At 42.1% G+C, this 11,998-nt stretch overlaps 1 long non-coding RNA gene across 1 annotated transcript in view; it reads left to right on the top strand.

Annotated features, from left to right (window-relative positions):
* The first annotated feature begins 3,920 nt into the window (after positions 1 to 3,920).
* Positions 3,921 to 11,998, top strand: part of LOC106725729 — a 33,928-nt gene continuing 25,850 nt past the window's right edge. The window contains exons 1-2 of the long non-coding RNA XR_001361657.1: positions 3,921 to 4,090; positions 11,443 to 11,526. This is a non-coding gene — a long non-coding RNA (uncharacterized LOC106725729). The remainder of the gene's footprint in view (positions 4,091 to 11,442; positions 11,527 to 11,998) is intronic.

Below are 11,998 nucleotides of genomic sequence, written 5' to 3'. Positions count from 1 at the left end.
AAGGAAACAGGACCAAGACATGAAGCAAGTTCCCAGCCAGGTAAAGGGTAGAGTCAGGTGTGTCAACTCCCCCTTGTGGAATGATTCCCCTGAAGGCATCAACTTTGTGGTCAGACCCCAAATCTCCATCCTCTGGTGCATCTAACTCCAATCTGAACCTCAGCCTGCGGCAGGAGATGGGAGAAGGCATCGGCTTCCTACCTTAAATGGCTAAATTGAAGTCCTAGAGTGGTTTGGATTAGATCTAAATAACCTGTGCTAAGCTGTTCCCCTTTAGAAGCCATCAGAAAATTACACTTCCATTTTAAATGTCTCTGAAAATTGTGCTCTTCCTCTGTCAGGAGATAATGTGTCATTTGCTTTATCTAATAAAGAGAGCCGGCTAGGACCAGACAACACCCTGTTTGTGGCCACTCTGGGCCCTCACTGAAGCACCGAAGCCTGGTGTGAATGAGTTTGCTCAGCAGCAATATTCTTTTTGAGCCCCTCGGCCTGCTATGTGCTGTTTCCGTCAATGTGGTCGGAAGTCTTGTGGTAAAAAGACTTATCTGAGAGTTTGTTCTTTGAAAGGTAGATCAGGAGAATGCAATGTGCCCAGTGTGGCTCTTAAATCCAGACAAGAAGGATCCTGCTCTGGGCTCCCAACCTGGTCCTCCTCTTGCCACATCCCACCCCTTGTGGTAAAATTTCTGATGGGCTGAGGGGCAGGATGGGAAAGCCCCTTCAGCCTTCTAGAACATGCTTGGCGTGAAGGACACGGAAATGCCTGTGCAAACAGCCTCAAGCCTGCTTGTAGGAGGCCGGGCAGTCTTTCAGAGCCATTCGGGAGTTACGTGGCCATTTGAGGCCTATGGGGTATGGATGGAGTTGACTGTCCCTCTGTGCCCACAGGCTCCTCATTGTGCTCGATGGAGCCCAGGTTGGGATGAGAGGACCACATTTGCTAGCCCGATATAGCACACTAGAGGCCTGGTGCACGAAATTCCTGCGGGGGGGGGGGTGTCCCTCACCCCAGCCTGCACCGCTCCAATCTGGGACATCCCTCTCCCAACCCAGGACTGCTGGCACCCAACCACTCGCCTGCCTGCCTGCCTGCCTGATTGGCCCTAACCGCTTCTGTCTGCCAGCCTGATCACCCCCTAACCATTCCCCTGCCAGCCTGATTGATGCCTAACTGCTCCCCTACTGGCCCAATTGCCCCTAACTGCCCTCCCCTGCCAGCCTGGTCACCCCTAACTGCCCTCCCCTGCTGGCATGGTCTCCCTTAACTTCCCTCCCCTGCCGGCCTGGTCACCCCTAACTGCCCTCCCCTGCAGGCCTGGTCCCCCCAAACTGCCCTCCCCTGCCAGCCCAGTCACTCCCAATTGCCCTCCCCCGCAGGCCTGATTGCCCCCAACTGCCCTCCCTTGCAGGCTTGGTCCCTCCCAACTGCCCTCCCCTGCAGGCCTGGTCCCCCCTCACTGCTCTCCTCTGCCAGCCATCTTGTGGAGGCCATCTTGTGTATTGGAGTGATGGTCAATTTGCATATTACTCTTTTATTAGATAGGATTTAAACATATGGTATATGGACCTTCATGTGTAGTCTTGCCCAAAGCCCGTGGCCCTGCACATGTCAGGATCTTCTTAAAAGCAAAAAATGATCATCTCAGTTTGGAAAAGAAGGATGCCGATTATTCGAAGTTTTCTTGCCTTGGATATCTATCCAATGCCATGGTCCTCATCTATAAACTTTCCCAAATCTTTTCAATATATTTTTATATATTTCAGAGAGGAAGGAAGAGGGAGAGAGAGATAGAAATATCCCCCTACTGAGGATCTAGTCCACCACCCAGGTATGACCAGGAATCAAACAGCAACCTCCTGGTTCATAGGTCTACCTACACTCAACCACTGAGCAGCCATGCCAGCCAGGCTCCCAAATCTTTTCATTTTTCCTGTTTTTCTTACTCTGAGGCTGTTTTCATTTTAGCCACTGCCCTATGATTGCAGTAATATCTCAGGCACATTGGCTTTCTCCCAGAGTGCAGACCCTCTGTTAGGGCACAAGTCTTCTAGGGGAGAACATGTGTGAAGAGGTTGGGTCTTGAGCTATAGGGGAGGATCCTATGCATTGTGGGCATTAGTCTTCCATTCATTACCTGTCCATAATAGTGTGGATGGCCCCAGGCAGCCAGGGTACTCTGCTGTCCCTCCTTGGTAGACTAGCAACAAGCTCCAAGGAAGCTGTCATCCCTTATTTATTTTGTTCTGCCTTCAACATACTTGACTTTCTTCCATCTTGACAGATTTTTTTCTTGACCTTGCTAACCTTCTAGCTACTGTCTCATTGCCTTACTTCCTTTCTCTGTCAAATATCTTACATAAGTGGTCTGGGGCCAGTCTGGTTGTCTCCACTGGTTCTCTTCTTGGACCCAATAATCTGGCTTCTATCCCCAGTAGCCAGCACATTGCTCTCTAGAAGGTTCACTCACGCTTCTTCCTTCCTTGACCTCCCATCATTGAAAATGTTAAGTAACTTCCCTTGGAAACTTTCTCACCTCCTTGATTTTAACCTTTTTTGTTTTGATTTTGTTAGATGAATGTGTAGGAAATCAAGGGAAAGGTAGGAAGAGGAGGAAGAAGGCACGTCCCTCTAAAACAGCGGTTCTCAACCTGTGGGTCGCGACCCCTTGAGGGGTCGAACAACCCTTTCACAGGGGTCGCCTAAGACCATCGGAAAACACATATATAATTACATATTGTTTTTGTGATTAATCACTATGCTTTAATTATGTTCAATTTGTAACAATGAAATTGGGGGTCACCACAACATGAGGAACTGTATTAAAGGGTCGCGGCATTAGGAAGGTTGAGAACCACTGATTTAAAAGGTTTTAGGCCTGTTCTGAAGAAGAGGATTAGAAATAAAAATAAAGCCAAATTTGACAGAGGGCAGTTTAACCACAGGGATCTTCAAGGTCATGTCCTCTAAACTCTGGATATTGGGATGGCTGAGCTATCTAAGAATAATCACCAGCAATAATAGCTAACATGCATGAAGGCTTCCTGTGAACTCAGGCTCCGTGCTGTATGCTCTTCGTGCAGTGTTTCCTTTAACCTGCACAACAGCCTTGAATAGCAGGTCCCATTAGTATCCCATTTTACAAACGGAGAAAAATGAAAACGGAGCTACTGAGTGGCAGAATCCAGGCTCACAACAAGGCGGAGTCCAAACCTCCTGTTTTAATCACTGTGCTGTTTCTTGGGGGTGTGGTGGGGGGTGGAGAGGAATGGGTCTAAGTTCATTGTCAGCCAACTGAGTATTTGAAGCTGCAGAAAAGTGGTACCAGCTGAAAGCAGGGAAGACACCCATCTACAGTTAAAATGAACTCTGCTCGTATAATATGTATGAAGAATATTGGGCCACCCAAAGATTAAACAGCCCCAAACACAAGAACTAGGTTTAACATCTGTTATTAAAACAGAATTTTTCTGCCATTTGTTGATAAATTGTTTGATTTGCTTCTTTGTTTGCTTATTTGAAGGAAAAAGGGATAAGTACAAGTGTCCATAAAAATCTGTTCTTCAATTAGAGGGCATTTTAGATTCTGTCTTTTAAGAAGATTTAAAAAAAAAAAAAAAAAGGAGAAAGAAAGCTTTCCTCACTCTTCTTTCCCAAAATTTAATAAATCTGCCTTGGACTCACCGTCCAATTTGAATGAGAGCCAGTTCATATCAGCACTGGCTAAGAAGTCTGAGAGTGGTCACTTAACTACCAACAGGGAGCGTAAAAAATGTGTTCAAGACACTGACTCCCCCTGAGAGCAAAGGCAACACTGTCCCAATGTCTGTTGTTTTTTCTCTCCCCTGCACTACAGAACACAAATTTATCTTGGACTGGGCAGCATTCGATTTAACATTGGCTCTCTTTGTGTTTCCAGGTCAAGTGGGAACACATATGCTCCCTACTGAGGAAAATAAACTGCAGTGTATTTTTAGCATCCGTTGGAAGGACTCGCAGCTGAAGCTACGCAGGATCCAGGCCATTCACTGAAGGCCCAAGGATTGGCCGCAATGTCACCAAGAATTCCAGAATGTGCCCTGGGGGTCTGTAAGTAACAGTGTCCCCTTGCCCCCCACCTAACCTTCGACCATTTGCAACCCCAATCCTGTTGCAAACATTTTTCTCCTGAGAGAGAGAAAACATTCCAGTGAAAGATCAATGAGAAACATCTGTGAAATAGTTATGACACATGACGCTAACTATAGCACACTTGGCACTCTGAGATGGAGCAGGTTCAGGAGGGAAGGGGGAGCATCGGGAGCAGAGATGATGCCCTCCCTCCCCTTGGTGCCTCACGCTGGAGATAAGCCATGCACAGGGAGCCACCATATGTGTCTTCGTGAAAGAGGACAGGTGCCACTCTGGCACACCTGGCCGCTCCATGGCATGGTGAGCTCGCCCAGATGGTCTCACCCTCCATGGGTGGCATGGGCAGTGTGCAAGGGGGCCCTTGTCTGAAATGGAAGGTTTGCTCATGAGATTTGGTGACAGTGAGGCATACGGTTTAAGACCTTCCTTCTGCCTGCACAGTTTTGAAAAATATTTTCCATTTTTGAAAACTGACTTAGGCAACTGTGTTAATGTAAAAACTTTCAAATCTATAAAGAATTTTTGTGAGTTTATTTTAGCCAAACTCTTGACAATTGCTGGGTTTGGGATAATGCTCCAGAGAATGGCGGCTTTCATCTATTTTTAAAAAAATATATTTTATTGATTTCTTTACAGAGAGGAAGGGAGAGGGATAGTGAGTTAGAAACATGATTCAGCTGCCTCTTGCACACCCCCTTCTGGGGATGTGTGCACAACCAAGGCACAGGCCCTTGACTGGAATTGAACCTGGGACCCTTCAGTCCGCAGGCCAATGCTCTATCCACTGAGCCAAATCGGTTAGGGCTTTCATCTATTTTTAAACGTTGCAATCAAAGGAGGAGACATCAGTGGGTTCATTGGTGCTAGAATAGAGAGGCGGGAAAAAGCAAAGCAGGGAATCCTCTGGGATTGGATAAAGAGTAAAATGACAGACACATACGTAGGTGGTGCAGGATAGCTAACAGTCAACGATTTTCATAACAACAGTAACAATGAAGGAATTTGTGGTATCTACCCTGGCACCCAGGGCATTTGGTTGTGTCCTGAGGGGTCCAGAAAAAGGGAAGTTTCAAGTTACCCTGACATTTCAATGATACTTTTTGTTATCGTAGATGCAAAAAGACAATAAGTTAAAGTAAAGGTTGACCTTGTCAGGGAAGATACAGGCCTAGGTGGTGACTACCCACCGTAACTGCTTTTAGTTAAAGTTTTAGTTTCAGACCATCCTTTGTGGTTATGCTAGGTCTTTGAGTTTGCAAGACTGCATGCAGGCCTTCCCTGAGCTTATCAGGTTAGCATGTGGCCCCTTTCATCCACAACTGTTAGCTTTTAAATGAATGGGACAGTGATATTGTATCCTTCTTTCAAAAATAAAAACAAGCCCTGACCGGTTTGGCTCACTGGATAGAGCGTCGGCCTGTGGACTGAAGGGTCCCGGGTTCGATTCCGGTCAAAGGCATGTACCTTGGTTGCGGGCACATCCCTGATGGGGGGTGTGCAGGAGGCAGCTGATCGATGTTTCTCTCTCATCGATGTTTCTAACTCTCTATCCCTCTCCCTTCCTCTCTGTAAAAAATCAATAAAATATATTTAAAAACAAAAACAAAATCTTGAGGCATTTGTAAAATAAAAACAAAGTCTTTGGTGGCGTCATATAACACACATCATGAAGCAGAGCATAAGATAAAAAATGTGAGGTCTTCCCGAAGAACTATAATTTTGATTAGTATTGTAGTTATTAAAAGGAAAGGCAAAGTTACCGTGGATGTTATTCACGATATTTATTACTCTTGTACCCAAAAAAGAAAACTTTCTGCTTAAAATTCTGCAGAATAGAACAATAAAACCTGATCCCCTACATACTCTACATCCTACGAAATAGTGAGATGGCTTGAGAGAAGGGTTCATGGTGAGATGTTATCTAAGGATCATGGTTGGTCATAACTTCGTTATAAATTCATCTAATATTTATAGGAGGCCTGTGCAGGATGGCTAAATACGAGACTCTCTACTTGGGAAAGCTTCTGTCTCTGTTCTCGTCATCAAGGTGTAAAAATAAAGCATTCATCTGATATTAAGGCCGTCTCAAAAGCTATGGTCCTCTCCTAAATTAGTCTAGTTCAGAATTGTCAGAGCAGGTTGAATGGAAGTCCTGATGAAGTCACCAGCGACTCCTCGTCTTTGTTCCTTTGTTCCCTAACTACAGTGGCTCTTCAGGTGTAAAAACAATTTGAGGAAGCCCTTCCCTTCCTCTGCAAGGTAACATTGTTCCGAGGGTGTGGTTGTTCTTGAATACAATTATATTAACACTACATTTTCAAAGCTAAGAATATTAAGTTTATATATTAGTAGTTTGGGTTTTGTTCTAAGTACAGAATATTGAATGTATTACTTTTCCCTTCCTTTGGCTTTTAAAATACATTTAAAAAAAATAAGTTTAACATGATGTACAAATTAAGTGAAAATATTTCCCAAAGTAAACTGGAGAAATTATAGGAGCCTTATACTAGAAGTTTAGGTTTGTAGGAGAGAAAAAAAATAATTTTCCCTCTACCCTTCTGAATTCTTGGCTAAGACCTCTGTAATGAAAGACAGATCAATAAGAGAAACACAAACAAGTTTATTAACATGTATAACTCATGTACACATGGGAGATACCCAGGGATAAGTGGCTAGCTCCCCGGGGTGACTTAGAATCAGGTGAAATACCATGCTACTAGGACAGCGGAGAGAGATATAGGCCTCTTGTGGGAGAGTAAAGTTTTTTTTTTAGGAGAGATGCATGGGTCCTGAGCAGAATAGATGGGCAGTATGATCCTTTGTGACAGGTGTGTCTGGGTGTGATGTCCATTTCTAGCCTCTTCTCCTGGCATGAGTCAGTCCTCCCTGGTTGATGACACTCCTGGGGAGGGATCTGTGACAACCCAGTTCATTTTGGAAGATCTTTAGGCAGATGAGGGAGCTGAGAGAAAGCCTCTCCCTGCATCTGCTGTTTCTTAAGTGCTTACAGCTCAGAGAAATCAATATGCCCAAGCAGCATGTTTTGAAGTGGCTCGTCCTGAACTCCTACAGTCGTATTCTGGGTGGCATTCAGCTACTCTTCAGGTTCCATGCGACACTGGGCATAGTCACCTACCCCTCCCGCTTGTCATTGTTGTGTCAGAGGCTTTGTCTCTGCAAAACAACGGAATTAACTAGGACCAGGTTCTCAGGTTTTTTCTTAAATTTCAGTGGTTACTTTCTTGCAGATGATATTCCTAAAATGGATAGTTTTCATTTATTTTTACATTTCCTGGCATGTAACATTACATCTATGCTAGAAGTTATAGGGGAGGATCTTTAAAAATACAGTTAATGTGATGCGTACTGTTTGTATCTGTGTAAATTCACAGCAGACCCTTTAGCTGCCCCCTGTCCACCGAGCAGTGGGTTCCCACAGCCATGTGGACAATGTGACCTCACACGCCTACTCTCGGTGCCCAAGGTAGGCACTTCATTAAAACTGGACCAAAGTTCCTATCTTAGAATTTTAGATTTAGGATTGTAGGGAAAGAAAAATCTCCCTCTAAACTCCTGTGATAAAAGACAGATTTATAAGAGAAAAACAAACAGAAGTTTATTAACACGCATACCTCAAGTATACATGGAGATAATCAGGGGGAAATGAGTAATTAGAACGCTGGCTTATAGGGCAATTTCAGCTGACACCATAAGAAAGTGTGGGGGAGGCCAGTCTTGGGGCATGGTGGAGGGTTATGCACATAAATTACTGCCTTTGTTAAGGGTCTAAAGTTGCCTCCAGGGATTAAATTTTGTCTTTCCTGGTAGAGTAGGAAGTAGGGAGACCTTTGAAAATGTATGTCTGCTTTTAGGCAAATAAGGGGAAGGCAGGGTACTTTTCTTATATCTGCTTCTTCTCAATAGCCTTCAGGCTCAACGTAATCCTATGCCAACATGGCCTATTCTGCGGTGGCATGTCCTGCTACCCTTCAGGACTGAGAGTAGGAAAGTCAGTCTTTCTCCGTTAAGTTGGAGACCATGAGCAGCTATCCCTAGACCATCACAGGAACTTGGGAGCAGAGGAAATCCAGTCCACCAAGAAAGGAAAAGGCGGATATGACATGATAGCAGATATGAGCGTGAGAGCATGTTTCTTGGATTTCCAACATTTTGGTTTCTTGCCTAGTACCCTTGAGTCTTAGCTATATTTCCTGCCCCAAAGACTTGTAATAAATCCTCTGCTTTTGCTAGAGCACCCTTGAGTTGGGTTCTCTCCTTTGAAACCAAAAGAATCTTAGCATAGAAATTATATGGAAGCGAGTTTGCAATTTACAGACCATCAAAGAAAATGGTTATGTCATAGTAGATGAAGCGAGAAGTGGGTAGTCCTGGAAGCAAAGAACATACATATGTTAAAGTATGTTCATTTTTTGCAGCCTCAAGCAAATGCAATAAGATCAAGAAAAAGAGAAGCTTCAGGCCAAGGTTGCCCAGCTAAAAATAGACAGAAAAGGAGGGTAAGAATACAATTATGGCCCTGGCCCGGTGGCTCAGTTGTTTGGAACATTGTCCCATACACCAGGTTCCATTCCTGGTCAGGGCACATACCTAAGTTGCTGGTTCAACCCCCAGTATAGGAGGCAATGTATCAATGTTTCTCTCTCACATTGATGTTTCTTGCTCTCTTTCTAAAATCAATAAAAACTTATCCTCAGGTGAATAAAAAAAAATCAATAAAAACTTATCCTCAGGTGAGGAATAAAAAAAAATAATTATGTTCCAGAAGCCTTTCTGACTATAGCCACCCACCTGAGACTGCTCCAAGTTAGTCCAAGAGGTATCTAAAAAGACACAAATAAATACAACCAGCTTCTGTATTGTAGCCGTTTTTGAAATGAAAATTGGTGTGTTTATTGAGAAAATGTATCATTTCAGCGATTAGAATGGGAATATCTGGGAGAAACCAGAGGTGCTGAGAACTTCAACTCCAGAACTTCAGCTTTAACACCCCAAACCCTCCATAGTCCCCTCTACTTGTCCCACCAGATAAATGTGATGAGGCCTGCCCCATTGCAAGCAGTTCAGCTCAAATCTATTTGAGGCACAAGTAACATTTCATGATACATTAAGGGGAGAAAGTGCCATCAGAAGCTAAAGAAAGTAGTGGTGGAAATATTTTCAATTCCTAAAACATAGGGTTTATACTTAAGTTATATAAGGAATTTTTATAAATCAGCTTGCAAATGATAAGTACCACAATTTTTAAAAAGCATGCATGGAAAACAATTTATAGTAGAAGAAATAGAGATAGATAATAAATATATACAAAATAGTCTCATCTCAAGAGTAATCAAAGTAATGACCTTAAAGTAGGATACCATATTTAGCTCATCAAGTTAGAGTAGATTTTTAAAAAACTTTCATTCTTTTTTTTAAAAGTGATTTATAGAGAGAGGAAGAGAGAGAGAGAGAAAGAGAAACATCAATGTGATATGCTACCCATGATTGAACCACACCTGGATATGTGCCCTGACAGGGAATCAAACCCATAGCTTGCAAATGATAAGTACCACAATTTTTAAAAAGCACGCATGGAAAACAATTTATAGTAGAAGAAATAGAGATTGATAATAAATATATAAAAAATAGTCTCATCTCAAGAGTAATCAAAATAATGACTTTAACGTAGGATACCATATTCAGCCCATCAAGTTAGAGTAGATTTTTTAAAAAACTTTCATTCTTTTTTTTTAAAAGTGATTTATAGAGAGAGGAAGGAAGAGAGAGAGAGAAAGAGAAACATTGATGTGATATGCAACCCATGATCGAACCACACCTGGATATGTGCCCTGACAGGGAATCAGACCCGTTACCTTTTGATGCATGATCAACCAATGAGCCATGCTGACCAAGGCGGCATAGATTTCTTTTTTTTTTTTTAATCTCTTTTGGTGCATGGGATGATGCTCAACCAACTGAGCCAGGCTGACCAAGGTGGCATCGATTTTTTTATATAGCTACTAAGCTTTATTTTTCCTAGTTATATTGAAATATAATTGACATACATCTCTATTTAAGTTTCAGGTGTCCAGTGTAATAGTTTGACATATATATATATTGTGATATGATGATTGCAAAAAGTTTAGTTAGCATCCATCATCCAATATAGATACAATGAAAAGAAAAAAATTAAATATAGAATATTATAGTTAGCATCCATCATCCAATATAGATACAATGAAAATAAAAAAAATTTAAACATAGAATATTAATAGAAGAATAAGGAAAAGGGGCACTCCCAGGTATTACAGCAGAATGGGTTGGTACAACTCTGTGTAGAGCATTTAATAAGAAGCAGGAAAATCCTAAAGAAATGTCTACCCTGGGAATTGTTCTAAAGAAATAGAGATCCACACAGAAAGATCTCAGTGGATAGAGCGTCGGCCTGCAGACTCAAGAATATTAATAGGAGAATAAGGAAAAGGAGCACTCCCAGGTATTACGGCAAGAATGTATTGGTACAACTCTGTGTAGAGGATTTAATAAGAAGTGGGAAAATCCTAAAGAAATGTTTACCCTGGGAATTGTTTTAAAGAAATAGAGATCCACATAGAAAGATATTTGGTGGGGAAAAATGACTTCACCATCATTTTCTTTAGCTTCTGATGGAAATAGATACATACATTGGGATATGTATGTATATGTGTGTGTTTAAATGTACATTCATTGAAAAAAACCTGAAAATACATGCATCAAATTGTCAGTGGTTTTTATCGCTGCTTAGTGAAATTACAATTTTTTTTCTTGTTTTCCACATTTTCTATAATAGGTGTCATCTTTATCATTAGAATAAATCATATTTCAAAAGAAAGTCATGCAGACAAATACATCTTTGTTCAAGCAATCACAAAAAGCACTTGTTATATTTAGTTATATTTAATATACTAGTATTTCTGTATTTCAATTTCTGATTTGTTTGAGGGCAAGTATGTTCAAAAGGAAATCCCATCTTTCCTGGAATATCAGTCTAAGAAGCTTTCTTCTTGGCCTTATACACAGCCCTTATCCAACATGTGCAAGTTTCTCCAAGTTAATTGCATGAGACTTATAAAACTGGAGACTTCTAAATACATTCCAACAATGCTGAGAATATGGTTGCCTAGTATTACAATATAAAACATTTCCAGAACTCTGACTTCTAGCTGCAAAAATATTTGAACCAGATGAATTTCTGAAAATGCTGCCTTTGCTTAACTTTAATCTTGCTAAGGAGAGTTTTCTGCCCCATCCCCCTTTTTCTTTTACAGCAGATCTCTCTAATCCCACCTCCTTGTTCCACTGAGCAGATGTGGGAAAAGTAGGCAAATGCATGAAGGCATCAAGGTCAACGGCAGGTAAGGGGACCCAGAGTCCCAAAGGAGAATACCCAGAGAAAGAATCTGGGCTAGTGACCCATATCATTGTCTAGTTGGCCTTCTCCTGGCATTTAAATGGAGGCCAGTGCTTAATGTTTTGTTCACGTTAACACAAATATGCTACCAGAAGACCTCACGAGTGAGAATTGAAGGCACTGTGAGAGGCTCGGTAGGGAGAGACATTTAGGCCAATGGGGCCTCTCACATTAATCATCTAAGTTAAGTGAGCTCTTATTTAGAAGTTTCATAACCAAGTGGTAGTAAAAATCACTTTGCAATTAGAGTGAACTCTCTACCCTACCTCACATGGTGGCTATGGGCACGTTGCATAGCCACCATGATTCTCAGTTCCATCAACCATAAAAGGAGGGGGATGAATTATATCTGATGTTTAATTTGGAGTCCGGCAATAGGCATCAGAGGGTTTAAGAACATGGAAATTATAAGCAGA

Source organism: Myotis brandtii, unplaced genomic scaffold, assembly GCF_000412655.1.
Source record: "Myotis brandtii unplaced genomic scaffold, ASM41265v1 scaffold185, whole genome shotgun sequence".
Classification (NCBI taxonomy): Eukaryota; Metazoa; Chordata; class Mammalia; order Chiroptera; family Vespertilionidae; genus Myotis; species Myotis brandtii.
This window is presented reverse-complemented; position numbering and strand designations above follow the sequence as displayed.